Genomic DNA, 17,110 nt, shown 5'->3' with positions numbered 1-17,110 from the left:
CTGAATTAAAAACAGGTTTTCAAGCTTGCGTCGACTGTCTCGCATGAATGATCGAGATTTGAACGGTTATATTTTTCAAGCATGCCAAATTAACGAAAACTGGTAGAAAAACGTCGCGTTTCCTCATCAGTTTGATTATGGGTTCTTCAGGTTTTCTTTTTATCAGCGCAAACCTACACAACTGGTTATCCGTCCTCTGTCCATCGTGGGGAAGAGAACAAGGAATATTAGCACTGTAATTCTGTAAATTTACCGCTAACTCACTAGGAGGAACGTTTCTTATAAATACTGCGGACTATTTCGCAGCTCCCAGAATTTATTTCCAGGGTTTTTATCAATAATTGACGACACAAAGTTTTAAACAAATCTACAGAGTTCAACTCGTCTTGACATTATGCCTACTTCATTTGTAGTAGACTATGTCATGCTAAGCAGCATTTGAGCTCCATCGGCTTATCGCATATACGTCAAAGTCGCGAAAATATTGTAATATCTCTTGCAGAAAGCTCCTAGAATGTAATATGAATGTAATATCTACTAAAATAGTTGATGATACACAGTCTCCATCGCAGTTAGTAACTACCGATAAAAAACTCGTATTATTATTGTAAAATAGCAGCAGGTATAGAACTATTTCATGCGGAAGGCTATTAGGCCTGCGGCCTTTTCTGGAATCGTCCGACAATTCTACAATAATTTACTCATACTTGATATTCAACAATGTTTATCATCCATGAGAAAAAGGATTTTATTGAAATTTTAAATTAAAAATGAGCTATCATCACAGAGTAGATATTTTATTAATGTGTTTCTTTGTAGATGGTTACCAATAAAGGAGCCTTTTTTCCTGTTGCAACACTCACGAGATTTTCACTAAAGAAACACAAATATTTTTTGAAGTTTTTGTTATTGTTTTATATTTAAAACTTGCTTCTTTTATAATTTTTATTGCTTAAATCTAAACATATCATATTTGTTGAAATTTATAATGAGTGATTTCTTTATCAGCTATAAAAATATTAACCAGTTTTGATTATCAGTTTTTTTGTTTTGTTTTGAATTTCGTGCAAAGCTACATGAGGGCCAGCTGCGCTAGCCGTCCCTAATTTAGCAGTGTAAGACTAGAAAGAAGGCAGCTAGTCATCACCATCCACCGCCAGCTCTTGAGCTACTCTTTTACCAAACGAAGAGTGGGATTGACCGTCACATTTTAACGCCCCCACGGCTGAAAGGGCGAGCATGTTTGGTGTGATGGGGATTCGAACCCGCGACCCTCGGATTATGAGTCGAGAACCTTAATCACCTGGCCATGCCGGGCCTTGATTATCAGTGCAGTAGTTTCCGAAATCTGAGTTTTGGACTTTGCTTTTTTATCAATTTCGAGCAAAGATATATAGGGGGATATCTGCGCTAGCCATTCCTAATTTAGCAGTGTAAGACTAGAGGGAAGGTAGCTAGTCCTTATCACCCACCGCCAACTGTTGGGCTACTCTTTTACCAACAAATAGTGGGATTGATCGAACTTTATTAAGCCCATACGAGTATTTTTGGTGGGATGGAGATTCGAACCCGCAACCCTCAGTTTTGGACGTACACATCAGAAGTTCCATTATAATAATATGCAGTATTCACCCCATGAGGCATGAGTACTCATTTTGTTTTCTGTAATGTGAACTTTTTTTACTGGGTCCGAATCTACAAAAGTCTTCCGCTAGTTTAGCGTTAAGCTGGAAGGCTTATAACGTTAAAATTTTCGGGTTTCGATCTGCGTGGCGAGCACAACATAAATACCATTTTAAACCGTTTTGTTGTTGTCTATTATATTTCATCAAAGATATAATAAATAAATCAACATAGCTATAAGGCAATATATATATATATATATATATATGACACTTAAATCAAAACCAAAATATTCATGGCCAGGCAGTTACTGCTATTGACTCGCAATCTGAAAATCATTCTTTGGAATGCCCGTTCCACCAGACATGCTCGCCCTTTCGGCTGCAGCAGCGTTATAACCTTACGGTCAATCCCACTATTCGTTGGTAAAAGAATATCCCAAGAGTTGGCGGTAGGTGGTGATGACTAGCTGCCTTTTCTCTAGTCTTTCACTGCGACATGAGGGACGGTCAGCGCAGACTACCTTCGTGTAACTTTGCACAAAATTCAAAACCAAACCAACAAAATTATTTTATTCCAAATTTCAAATATTAGTTAGATTTTTTAAAAAAAGTTTATAGATGTTTATCTCGAAATATTAGTTACTATTACTTTGTTACCCAAACAAGTTAGTTATAACTAATGATAGAACTGTTTTGCTTTCATTGTATCAAAAAACGTCAGTTTCTGTGTCATCCCTCATAGGTTGGTTTGTTCAGAAATGATCTCAAAGTTAAACAAGGACAGGCAGCGCTAACCATCCCTAAGTGTAAACTGCTCTAAAGGGAAGCATCTAATAAACAGCTACTCTTGGGCTATTGTAATAGAAAATTCGTAGTTGGTTGTCACTATTATAACGTATCCACAGTCTCAAACTATGTTGTGCGATCTTCTTATTTTCCCGCCAATGCGAGGCACAGGGTCTCAGATCGAAAGTCCAGTACGCTACCCACGCAGCCACACCTGGCTCAGGTAAGAACTAACAAGCTATCTTAAAATAACTCTCCATCGCTCTGAGTATACACGTACAATTCAATGATAAGAATGTATTGTGTGCTGAACTCTGTGCACGATTAGTCGATATGATTATGAAAATTTACAAGTAATAACATAATTCAGAGAACATACATATACGTATACATACTTATTTCTACGCGCAGCATGTAACCATGTGCTCAAAAACTGAAGCGTGTTTGAGAGTATAAATGAGTACTTTATTCTTTTTCTGTACTTCCACAAAGGAATAACAATTAAAACTTCCATCGCAGGGATTTTTTTTCAGATTGGATTATCTGCTCTCACCATCGTGATGAATCGAAGCTCAGAATTTTAGTGTTGTAAGTCCATAAACTTTCCGCTTACCCATCGGGAACTATAGTATCGCATTGAAACAACGTATTTGACCATTTGGTTTTTGTTAACAAGCAACAGCTATCGCTTATTTTTTAAACCAAAACCAAAATACAACAACTTTTGTAAGGAAAATATTCCCATGTCTTCTTTTTTCAGCATCTTAAAGATGCATAGTTTAAATAATCTTGTTTGTTTGTTTTCTGTAATCACAATTTATTCTAACAACCGCCTTCTTGGTCCTTCTATGAACTAACCTATTGCGAAACCTTGACAAAGAAACCAAGCAGGAAACCAAAAAATATACAAGAGTTTAGAAGACATCGAGAGGTTATCAAGTGGTTCTATCAATCGGACAAAGTACAGCGTTCAAGCATGCTCGTTTACCTTGGCCGTGTATAATTAGGATATTATAATCTTCTAGGTTCTCTTTAATATAACTGAAATGCATTTCTTGGATAAACTTACCAATGCAAGAGCTCAGGCTGTCGTTTATTGGCAAGAATACAATACGCATATTTTATTGTCTAGCAAAGAGAAAGGAAATTGTATTTTACTGTTTTGCTTTCTTTTTATCACTGAATACCAAGTCTGTAAGAATGTTAATAATTACAAAACTGTGTGTACGAATTGCAAGACTAAAACGGTTCAAATGGCTTTACTGGCGGTAAAAATTCGTCCATGGTATAACTTCGCTATCCAAAGACTCCCCTTCCAAAATGCAGGTGATATACGTTATATAGGCATAATTAAAAGTTTTGTATATTTAATACCCCCAAAACAACCTGCTTTGTTTTATAATGTTTCTTTGGATCTAATTTATCCGAAGCAAAATATTACAATAAAAAATTCCAATAACACTCTAGCGCTTTCAACAGGAGGACTGGTTTTCTTCGAAGGTAAAGGAATTTTAGTTAGAAAATGTTTTTGAACCAGGATGCCTTTTATCATTAACGTAGTTTCTGATAACATAACACGCTACCAGCAACTACAAGATTCCATGTTCAATTTCATTCACATCGTAATCATGAGAGACCTGAAAATGGAAGCAATATACGAAGTAACAATATTGTATATCTACCCACTAAGAAAATGTGCTCGATCTTGAAATAATAGTAGGAAATCAGACATATTTATAATTCCCAGTAACAATGACATTTACCGCAATGTACTTTGTTCCACTCACTTTTAGTCTTCTAATGATGAAGGATGCTTTCGGTATTTAAACTTCTGTAAACAGACATCCAATCAGCTAAGTGTATTCTTTTTGAGTCTTTGAACTAACGTATTTGCATGATGCTAGCTTTTCCACAAACATTTCTTCCTGCAGCTAGTATGTACAAGTGTCATTTCGCGAGACAACACGACCTAATGGTCACTTTGCCACGCTACGTGTTAGTTTGGTTTTGGTTTGTTTTGAATTTCGCGCAAAGCTACACGAGGGCTATTTGCGCTAATTTAGTAGTGTAAGACTAGAGAGAAGGCAGCTAGTCATCATCATCACCACCACCCACCGCCAACTCTTGGGCTACTCTTTTACCAACGAATAGTGGAATTGACCGTCACATTATAATGCCCCCACGGCTGAAAGGGCGAGCATGTTTGGTGTGACGGTGAGCTACGTTTTAGAAGTCCAAGGTTCGAAGCATTACCTACCGCTGAGCTATCTTTCCACTTTCAGCTGAGGTCGTTATGACTGTGACTGTAATTACAGCAATACGATTTGCTGATGGTTGCTACTCGCTGGTGAAGTAAGAGGAAGATAATTTACACTTAGTTATTTTTTAAAATAAGAACACGGACATTTTTAACTTTTTGTCCTTCAGTTCTTTTTATTGGATGCATTGAAAAAAAACTGAATTAATTGAATGCAGGTCAAGTGAGTAGGGAAATAAAGATTTATCCTACTTTGAGATGAAAATTAGTTTTATTTTTGTCATGGAGACAGTAATTTTCTTACCAAGTGCAAGAATAAAACCAAAAGCATATATTACAATAACTAGCAGAAATACCCGCCCTCCGGGCAGGTAAAACAGTATGTTCCTGTGGAAGGCTATGGGACCTGAGGCCTTTTCTAGAATTGTCTGATAATTCTAGAACAATTTACTCATAATTGGCATTCAACAATGTTTACCATTCATGAAAAAATGATTTTATTTAAATTTTACGTTTAAAATGAACTATAATTACAGCGTTGCATCACAGAGTAGATATTTTATTGAAGTATTTCTTTATAGACGCAGTTATCAATGAAAGAGCCATGGTTTCCTGTCGCAAAACTCACGAGATTTTCACTAAATAAACACAACTATTTTTTAAATTTGTTTTTGTTCGTAATTTTTATTGGTTAAATCTTAAACACGTCATTTTTGTGGAATTTTCTATTGGTTTATTTATTGCTCAATTATGGAAATACTGTTTAACTATCGTGATTATTCATGATTGATGTGGTAGTTTCCGAGATTCGAGTTTTGAACATATACATTGCAAGTTCCATTACAATAAGAAAAACTAAATACAAGATATAGCAGATATTACAGTAATACCCAAAACACAAGAGAGAGTGAGTGTTTTCTTATAGCAAAGCCACATCAAGCTATCTGCTGAAAATAAAAGAGATAACAGATCTAACCAATAAAAGAGCTAGTGTGTATCACGTGATGTTACGAGTGATTTCTCGAAACAGGAATTGTAAAAGCAAAATGCATTTATCCAAAGAAAATAGTTCGAATACTGCTTGTCCATTTCGATTTTTATTCATTAAAGTGCAAGAAAGCCGTAATGGTGGGAGACCGTTTTGAAACCTTGTAAGTGTAGTGAGTGTTGTATAATAAACCTAAAGTAAAAATGTAGTGAAGCATCACATGGCCTAGAGCCAAGTACATAAAATTTATCATGAAAGCAAAAATATCGATTCAATTTCAAACTTAAATATTTTCTGAATTAAGTTATATTTTGTTATATCACCAACGTTTTTAATAAAAACAAACCTCTTTAATTAATGGAGACCCTAAATTAAGAAATTAATAAATATTTATCCAGTTTTGTTGGGTATTTTTTCATCTTTCAGTATACAGACTGACAACAATATCAGGTTATACTTTTGTTGATAAGGAACATGACATAAAACCCACTGTTGGAATGTAGTGTTACAAAAACGCACTGATCCCTCGATATATTAGATGTTAATCTAACTGATTTTTATAAGTAATTATTCTATGAACTACCTGGCTCAGAAATGAGTTTGACTGTCTCTACTGCACTTTTCTGTCTTTTTGTTGATAAAGTTTAATTTCACAAAATTTATTTTTTTCAGTTAGCTATGAAATGTGAGGTTAAGATATATATATACTATTTGAACCGTCATTTTTGACGGGATATGCGTTTGTTTTTTGTTTTTGAATTTTGCGCAAAGCTACACGAGGGCTATCTGAGATAACCGTCCCTAATTTAGCAGTGTAAGAGTAAAAGGAAAGCAGCTCGTCATCACCACCCACCGCCAACTCTTGAGCTACTCTTTTACCAACGAATAGTGGGATTGACCATCACGTTATAACGCCCCCACGGCTGAAAGGACGATGATTCGAATCCTTGAACTTCAGATTACGAGTGGTGCGCACTAACTACCTGGCCATGCTGGATTTGTTCGTTTGTTTAATTTTCGCGCAAAGCTACACGAGGGCTATCTACGATAGCCGTCCCTAATTTAGCAGTGTAAGACTAGAAGGTACAACGCTAAAATCAGGGGTTCGATTCCCCTCGGTGGGCTGAGCAGATAGCCCGATGTGGCTTTGCTATAAGAAAAACACAAAACACACAAGATGAGGAAGGTAGGTAGCTAGTCATCACCACCCACCGCCAACTCTTGGGCTACTCTTTTGCCAACGAATAGTGGGACTGGTCGTCACTTACAACGCCCCTACGGCTCAAAGGGCTAGCATGTTTGGTGCGAAACGGATTCGATCCCGCGACTCTCAGATTACGATTCGAGCGCTCTAACCACCTGGCCATGCCAGGCCGAGATATACTCTAGTATTACAACAATACACTAAACACAAGATGTAGCAGATATTTAAAAAATAGACAAAATATAAGATAAAGCAGATGTTACAATAATACAGTAAATATAAGATATAGCAGATACTGCAATAATGGACTACATACAAGATTGTTTGTGTTTTTTCGTATAGCAAAGCCACATCGGATTATCTGGCGAGTCCACCGAGGGGAATCGAGCCCCTGATTTTAGCATTGTAAATCCGTAGACATACCGCTATACCAGCGGGGGACAAATACAAGATATAACAATTATGATAATAATAAACTTAATACAACATATAGTAGATATTATAATAATACATCAAATATAAGATAAACACATATTGCAATAATACACCAAGTACAAGATACAGCAGATATTAGAGTAAAATATTAAATAGAAGATATATATTACAATAATACATGAAGTACAAGATGTAACAGGTATTACAATAATGGACTAAAAACAAGATATGGAAGTGTTCTGAAAGTCGTTAAGCCTAAAAAGTTTTATTACTTAGAAGTCATATTAAATAAGATTTTGTAACAAGTTCAACCTTGGAGTTTATCAAGAATGTTTATGATTGGATAGTCCAATAACTACGGCTTAAGTTCATCAGTACAACAGAGCACAACGAAACTTGTAATAAAGTCACGAGAAATCTTTATTGGTGTGCGTACTACAGCTGTAAAGATTTATCTTGATTCCAAAGTTCTGACCAGTAATGCTATAGAAGTCTCTCTCCCTCTGACAAGTAAAAACAGTAAAGCCACAAAGATCTAGATCGACTAGATTAGTGAGCTGTAAAGATGAAGATATATCTTGGTTTGATCAATAGAGTTCTAAAAAATCTGTATTGATATGGTAAGTAAAGTCGTAAAGATCTCTCCTGATCCAATCAGCAATGCTATGAAAATTCTACCTTGGCCTAAGAAGTAAAGTAATAAAGTACTATACTGGGCTAATAGTAAGGTAATATTCTGGTCCCAATGCTCAAATTAATAAAGTTATAAATATTTATAGGTCTGATGCTGCCAATTTCATTTTATAAAGAACCACGGAAACGTGTATTGTTATAATTACTATATTCCAAACGAAATGACAGCTTAGGAAACGTTAACAGTAAAAAGGAACGTTGAGCGACATAAAACCTAAATGATGAAGCTTCTTAACTTGCGATTGGAGAAACATCATTATTTTTTTCAATTTCAATCTAAAGTTATCAAAGCTCACCTGATCTCCAATATAAATCAGGTAGAGGTAAAAAATCTAAACATGTTCAAGTAAATGTTTTGAAAGACTGAGCAATATTTTCCAGTATTTGTTTACCCTTTACTTTTCACTTACTAATACCACGTTCTGATGCCTTTCTTTTAGTTTTGTTTTAAATTTCCGCTCAAAGCTACAAGAGGGCTATCTGCGCTATCCATCCCAAATTTAGCAGTGTAAGACTAGAGGGAAGGCGGCTAGTCATCACCACCCACTGCCAACTCTTGGGCTATTCTTTTACCAACGAATAGTGGGATTGACGGTCACATTATAATGCCCCCACGGCTGAGAGGGCGAGCATGTTTTGTGTGACGGGGATTCGAACCCGCAACCCTCGGATCACGAGTCGAGTGTCTTAACCACCTGGCCATGTCGAGTCTCGGATTTCTTATCGATCTCACACTTTTGTGTTACGTAGGTGAATGTGTATTACACGTAAAAATGAAAGGTTAATCACTGAGTTGCATGGACTTGGAAATATTTTAGCTACCTCACTGCACACGTATATAACACTTACTTGAGCAGCTCATTGGTTGTTTGTTTTCTGATACTCGCGCAAACTTACATAACGTCTATTTGAGCTAACCGTGCCTCATCTTGAACTGTAAAACTTGAGGGAAAGCAGCTTGTTAGCAGCACCTATCGCCTGCCCTATTCTAAATAATGGAATTTCACCATTACTCTTATAACCCACACACTGTCCTGAAGTGCGAATCGCAATTTAAGGTAAGTGGTCGCGATTCGCGGATTCTCGGTTCTTGACGTTGTTAAGTCGTGACAGACTCGTTCCTGTTGTAGCTTTGCGACTGATTTGAGTGAAGCGACTAAAATTGATGTTGGTTACCGTTGTCGCTATGTGATAACTGATGGTAGGGCGATTAAAACTGATGTTGGTTACCGTTGTTGTTATGTGACGACTGAGAATGGGGCGGTTAAAACTGATGTTGGTTCCCATTGTTGCTATGCGATGTCTGATTTCATGTTGGTTACAACTTACCACAGACGGGCAATAAGAGCTGATACCGAGTTGAAGTTTGAATAGTTTATGGCTGACGTCAGGTTCGGAGTGTTTGCATCTTCAACATACATGGAAATAAACTCATGTTGGTAACCTTCATGTTAGAAACCATTGAGTTTCAACCGTTCAAAATTTATTTTTCGCTTCTATTTAGGCCCGGCATGGCCAAGCGTGTTAAGGCGTGCGACTCGTAATCTGAAGGTCGCGGGTTTGCATCCCCGTCGCGCCAAACATGTTCGCCCTTTCAGCCGTGGGGGCGTTATAACGTTACGGTCAATCCCATTATTCGTTGGTAAAAGAGTAGCCCAAGAGTTGGCGGTGGGTGGTGATGACTAGCTGCCTTCCCTCTAGTCTTAAACTGCTAAATTAGGGACGGCTAGCACAGATAGCCCTCGAGTAGCTTTGTGCGAAATTCAAAACAAACAAACAATCGCTTCTATTTTTTTCTATTTTACTCTTTGCTGTGTATTTGCAGATGAATAACGTACAGTAAAATTACAATGCATACACGAACAGTTAGCAATTGAGCTGAAGCATATGGTAGGCTAGCCTATATCGTTAACAAAAAGACATATCCTGTTCAAATGCATAAATATATGATACATGACGTTGTAGAAAGGAAAAAAAAAAAAATTACCGTTACTATCAGCGATTCTCGTCCTGCCCTCTCACCAGATGCAGAGCCCTCTATTCGTTGGTGAAGATCAATTGTACTAAGACCCCGCCCACTTCAACACTACTTTAGTACAGCTTCACCCGCAGGAGGCGGGAAACGAACTTATTATACGTAAATATTTTGGATGCATGCAACTTGCGTCGAAGAAGATCATAGTTTCCTGTGTAGCAGTTAAGCAATTCCAAACGTGGTTCTTCGCGAATCAGCTCTTTTTACAAACGTAAATAGTTTACGTTTTAGTTTTATAAATAAATCAAATGTTGGTTATTTTTTATTTTGTTTTTTTAGTTTACTTTAGATATACGCATGTGTTAACGTGACTTATACAAATAACTTAAGAAAATACCAAAACTTGTCCTTTCAAATTACCTACATAAATCTGTAATCGTGAAATGTATCTTGTGATGTCAGAAGTACGGAAAACGCAAAGCAAATATGGACTACCAACTGATGTACAAGCTCTTCAATGACCCATTATATTTTAGGTTTGGTTTATTTTGAATTTCACATAAAGCTCACGAGGGCTATCTGCGCTAGCTATCTCTAATTTAGCAATGTAAGGCTAAAAGGAAGGCAGGTAGTCATCTCCATCCACCGTCAACTCTTGGGCTACTCTTTTATTAACGAGTAGTGGGATTGACCGTCACGTTAGAACGCTCCCACGGCTGATAGGGCGAGCATGTTTGGTATGATGAGGATTCGACTCGCAAGTCTCAGAATGCGAGTCGAGCGCTCTAATCACGTGGCCACTGAACAACAGAGAATCAGTAATTTAAAAAGAAACCCAGAAAAAAAATCGTAAGTGATTTTACACGTGACAAATAAATAAACTTACTAGTCCTTTCTTCATTTACTTTGACCTGCTATTTGGTTTGGTTTGTTTTGAATTTCGCGCAAAGCTACACCAGTACTATCTGTGCTAGCCGTCCCTAATTTTGCAGTGTAACGCTGGAGGGAAGGCAGCTAGTCATCACCACCCACCGCCAACTCTTGGGCTACTCTTTTGCTAACGAATAGTGGGATTGATCGTTACGTTAAAACGTCCCCATGGCTGATAGGGCGAGCATGTTTGGTGCGACGGGGATTCAAAACCGCGACCTTCGGATTACGAGTCGAGTGCCTTAACCACCTGGCCACGTCGAGCCATTATTTTGAGGAATGTTAGTTTAGTATAAGAATATTTTTATCTTCCCGTATAAATATGATTTAGTATCACATATAATCTTTCCTACATTAAACATTTCTCTGCAACAGAAGTTCCACTTTTGTTACTTTTGTCCAATTATGCCGCTAATGTTATATGTTTATAAACTATAAGTTAATAGAAAGACGAAGCGCATCCAGTAAATAACGTGCCTGATTGTTCAGCCGAGAATCCCTGGTTTATGTTCTGTTTATGGAAAAAAAAAGTTAAAAAACGCGCTCCGCAAATTGAGACTGTGGGTGAATTTACAACAGTGGTGGTCAGATTCTACATCTCGATCATAGTGGCCCAAATGTTGGCGGTATATGCTGTTGATTAGTTGCTTTCCTCTTAATTTTTAGTTCAAATTTGGGAATGGTTATCTGACCCTGATAGTCCTTGTGTAATGTAGTGCTATATTTCGAACCAACCAACATTCAGGGGCGAATATAATTGTGTAGTCAAGTGAAAAACTAAAAACAAGTTGCTGAATTATTTTACTGAATTACGAAACAGGTTTGTTTGTTTTTTAATTTCGCAAAGCTACTCGAGGGCTATCTGTGCTAGCTGTCCATAATTTAGCAGTGTAAGACTACAGAGAAGGCAGCTAGTCATCACCACCCACCACCAACTCTTGGGCTACTCTTTTACCAACGAATAGTGGGATGTTAACATGTGATGTTAACATGTGAAATTGCAACACATAATTACAAGAAATTCATACAGTAATTACTGTGTGAAATAGTTTCAAATAAATAACGCAATATGAATAATCGTTTATGAAATATGTTTTTGTTCCATACATGTATTAGGCTTAGATCATCGTTTTCAATGTACCAACACAGGCAATGCATCAGGGTAGTATTAAAAAGTAATTAACTCAACAGGGTAATATTAAAAAGTCATTTAACTCATCAAAGTGGTATTAAAAATTCATTTAACTCATCACAGTAGTATTTAAAAATTCATTTAACTCATCAGGATAGTATTAAAAAGTCATTTAACTCATCACAGTAGTATTTAAAAATTCATTTAACTCATCAGGGTAGTATTAAAAAGTCATTTAACTCATCACAGTAGTATTTAAAAATTCATTTAACTCATCAGGGTAGTATTAAAAAGTCATTTAAATCCTTAGGGCAGTATTAAAAATAATTAAACTCACCAGTGTAGTATTATAAAGTCATGTAACTCACCAGGACAGTATTACAAAGTCATGTAACTCATCAGGGTAGTGTTGCAAAGGTATTTAAATCATCAGGGTTAGTATTACAAAGAAAGTGTGCTAAAATGAATCTCAAGAACAGAACAGTGTGTAATTAGGTGTCTCAAAAAACATACCACACATAATTAAACAGATATCACGAGGTATATTTCAGAAACAACAAAAAGAATATCAGGGATCACATGAAGTTACAGGACACAACAAAACACTATAAGGTATATCAGGATCTTATCAATTATACCCCACAACAAAACACCATAAGGTACATCAGAATCTTACCAATTATACCACACAGCAAAACATCATAAGGTATATCAGGATCTTACCAATATACCACACAACAAAACATCATAAGGCATATCAGGATCTTATCAATTATACCACAACACAAAACACCATAAGGTACATCAGAATCTTACCAATTATACCTCACAAGAAAACACCATAAGGTACACCAAGATCTTACCAATTATACCACACAACAAAATACAGCAGGTCAAATTACATCGACTAATTATAAATCGTTTCGACTTAGTTCTAACCGTTCATTGAAGTATATACTAATGATCTGTGTTTTACTTTGGGTCAATATTACTACTGACACTAAAAGAGTTTATTACAAGTATATGAACGTATTTGGTGGTAGGGGATGAATCATCCCCCCTCCTTTCATAGCAACAATCTCTCCAGATTCTCCCAATATTTGTCTCGCATAATACTGGTTCATCTGGTTTATCTGTAGACCGAAATCCGTATTTTTTATCATTATCCTTCCCTTTTTATCCTTAATTTTTATAATAACGACTGACCTTTTGACAGACAAGTGTGAAAATGATTGCAGAATAATTAGTGAAGAAGGAAGGATTGCAAATCACCAAAAAAATATTTTAAAATATCGGCAATATTTAGTTGCCAATGTTTAGTTATCGGCCACTTCTTAACTGTTGATAGTTAAATGTTTAGTACTGTACACACTTCTGAACTGTTGAAAGATAAATGTTTAGCATTGTTCACATTTCTGAACTGTTGAATGTTAAATGTTTAGTACTGTACACACTTCTGAACTGTTGAAAGTTAAATGTTTAGTATTGTTCACACTTCTGAACTGTTGAAAGTTAAATGTTTAGTATTGTTCACACTTCTGAACTGTTGAAAGTTAAATGTTTAGTATTGTTCACACTTCTGAACTGTTGATAGTTAGTTATATGTTTAGAATTGTTCACACTACTGAATTGTTGATAGTTAAATGTTTAGTATCGTTCACACTACTGAATTGTTGATAGTTAAATGTTTAGTATCGTTCACACTACTGAATTGTTGACAGTTAAATGTTTAGTATTGTTCACACTACTGAATTGTTGATAGTTTAATGTTTAGTATTGTTCACACTACTGAACTGTTGAAAGTTAAATGTTTAGTATTGTTCACACTACTGAACTGTTGAAAGTTAAATGTTTAGTATTGTTCACACTACTGAACTGTTGAAAGTTAAATGTTTAGTATTGTTCACACGACTAAACTCTCGATATTTAAATGTTTAGTATTGTTAACAGTGGAATGATTAGTACTGTTCACACTACCGAACTGCTGATGTATGTGCAAGAGTTTGTATGTATTCCTTTATAGCAAAGCACATCGGGCTATCTTCTGAGTCCACCGAGGGAAATCGAGCCCCTGATGTTAGCATTGTAAATTCGTAGAATTACCGCTGTACCAGCGAGGACAAACTGTTGATAGTTAAATGTATAGTACTATTCACACTACTAAACTGTTGAAAGTTAAATGTTTAGTATCGTTCACAATACTGAACTGTTGATAGTTAAATGTTTAGTATTGTTCACACTACTGAACTGTTGACAAGTAAATGTTTAGTATTGTTCACACTACTGAACTGTTGATAGGTAAATGTTTAGTATTGTTCACACTACTGAACTGTTGATAGTGAAATGTTTAGTATTGTTCACACTACTGAACTGTTGATAGTGAAATGTTTAGTATTGTTCACACTACTGAACTGTTGACAGGTAAATGTTTAATATTGTTCACACTACTGAACTGTTGACAGGTAAATGTTTAGTATTGTTTAGTATTGTTCACACTACTGAACTGTTGACAGGTAAATGTTTAGTATTGTTCACACTACTGAACTGTTGACAGGTAAATGTTTAGTATTGTTCACACTACTGAACTGTTGACAGGTAAATGTTTAGTATTGTTCACACTACTGAACTGTTGATAGGTAAATGTTTAGTATTGTTCACACTACTGAACTATTGACAGTAAAATTAATGATTAGTCACATGCAGAAAACAATATATTATTATATTCGTCAAATTAATAAACTTAGAAGAAATAGACAGTTTACACATTTAGTTTCTTGTACTTTCGCACCAATGGAAAAAAATAGCAACAACAACAACTTTGTTTTGTAACAGTTTTAACAAGAAGAAACTTTCGGATACAATTTCATGAAATGATTGACCCCGTTTTGACACGGCCTGATATCTTCGTGTGTACGCTATACTATATATTACGAACATTACTGAAGTACAAACTCTGGTGTTCGTCTAACTAAAATATTTATAATATGGCCATGTAAAATCTCTCAACTAAAACCTTTATAATGGGGCCACGTGAAACGCTAACTAAAACCACTATAACGTGGCCACGTAAAACTGTCTAATTGAAACCATTATAGCGTGGTCACGTAAAACTCTGCCTAACTAACTAAAACCTTTATAACGTGGCTGTGTAAAACTGTTTACTTAAATCTTTATAACGTAGCCAAGTAAAAGTCTATCTGGAACCATTATAGCGTAGTTATGTAAAACTCTGTCTAACAAAATCTTTATAACGTAGCCAGGTAGAAGCCTACCTAACTGAAATATTTATAAAGTGGCCATGTAACTCTCCGTCTAACTAAAACCTTTATTGGCCAAGTAAAACAAAGTGTAACTAAATAAAATCATTGTGAGGTGGCCACGTGAAACTCCTTGTCTGTTTGTGTGTATTCCACTTTTTTTCATATTGTTTCAAGCTTGACTTGCAGCTCAAAAATTGTACAGGTAATATTTCATCTCACTGAATGTTAAAAACTCGCAAGTTTCCTGGGGACTCTAACCCTGGACTCTATTGGAACCCCTTTCTCCCGGTCTAAAACGATCCACCGCTGCGGATTAAATATGTACATACGTATGATCACGTGACTTTACTACTGGTGCTAAAACTTACCGAAAGGCCGTGGGGTGTATAATGTGACGCTGTTTGCTGGTATTCGGTGGGTGGTGATGAACACTACAATTTGCGAAATTTCCAAACAAACAAACAAACAAAATTCTCATATCTTGCCATTAAGATTTCTGCGCATTATCGTTTTATGCAAAAAAAAGAATACCGCTTTTACTACCCTACGGCCGAATGGATCAGCCCAGAAATACATTTACGTTTAGCCGTAAGTATTTCTAATGTGTGTTTTTCTTATAGCAAAGCCACGTCGGACTATCTGCTGAGCCTACCGAGGAAAGGCTGCTAGTTATTACCACCCACTGCTGACTCTCGTACCAACGAAGTAGGATTGACCGTCACGTTATAATGTCCTCATGGCTGGAAGGGCCTGCATGTTTGGTGGGACGAGGATTCGAACTCGCGACACGCACCTTGCGAGTCGAGCGCTCTAATCACCTGGCCATTCCAGCGAGAGGGAATCTAGCCCCTGATTTTAACGTTGTAAATTCGTAGACTTACCGCTGTCCCACTGGGAGACTCAAGAACTCACAATATTGATGCAACTAATTTATTCTTATGACTTATTCAGCCAAACTAGCTGTTTAAAATACTAAACAAAAAATGTGAAACTCAATAGCCCGGATTAGGGGAATTCCGCCCCAAATCAATAACCTCGTAGAAGGATTGAATAATTTACAATCATAAATTATTACTATCAATGGTACGCATTATAAAAACCCTCTATAAATGCAGGATCAGTGTGCGAATAACAGACATTTCCAAACACCACCAGTAATATAATACTGTAAAACCAGTCTTGTATGGAAGAATTAAAGGGGTAAATGAACTTCATGAAAAGGCCGTAGAATTGGAGTTCACTTTTAACCGCATGAGAAAGCCCATTGAAAAAATGAAACAGTTGAAACTGGACACTTTCTTCAAATAAATTTAAGATTTTGTGTAGTTATGTATATTCTGAATGTCTATTTTGTTCTTATTCTAATAAATATAGCATAAACAGTACAATAACTTCATTCACAAACGTCTTTCTTCCCTTGAGTCAAGACAATATAACGTTCCGCTCAAAAATTATGTATAATTAAGGAAATGCATGTTCACTGTTTAAGTCGGAAATTTTAATCGGTCCAGTGCGATTCCGCCTCAGACAGGTTTTACTGTGTATACTCCACTATTACACGAAGCCTAGTCCTATCCTATCGATTTCCCCTTCCCCGGGATTACTAATGAGGGGTGGAATTTCCGAAACAGGTATAAATCATTGATATTTGGTAAGATGAACGATATTTCATATTTATTTATTCATTTATTTGGTGGAGGGTGGAGGAACACTTAAGGGTAGGTTGATATTTATTATTTCAAAACCACTGTTGACTGCTACTTATATATGCATACGTTTTAAAAATTGTCCCCTTTGGGCTTTTGTTTCACTGCTTGAATATCTT

General features: G+C 36.2%; 1 protein-coding gene across 6 annotated transcripts in view; it reads right to left on the bottom strand.

Moving 5' to 3' along the window:
- Positions 1 to 17,110, bottom strand: part of MESR6 (misexpression suppressor of ras 6) — a 426,053-nt gene that overhangs the window by 162,201 nt on the left and 246,742 nt on the right. The gene's annotated exons all lie outside the window — the stretch shown is intronic.

The sequence above is a fragment of the Tachypleus tridentatus genome, chromosome 5, assembly GCF_004210375.1.
Source record: "Tachypleus tridentatus isolate NWPU-2018 chromosome 5, ASM421037v1, whole genome shotgun sequence".
Lineage (NCBI taxonomy): Eukaryota > Metazoa > Arthropoda > Merostomata > Xiphosura > Limulidae > Tachypleus > Tachypleus tridentatus.
Note: the sequence above shows the minus strand (reverse complement) of the source record. Positions and strands in the feature narration are given on the sequence as shown.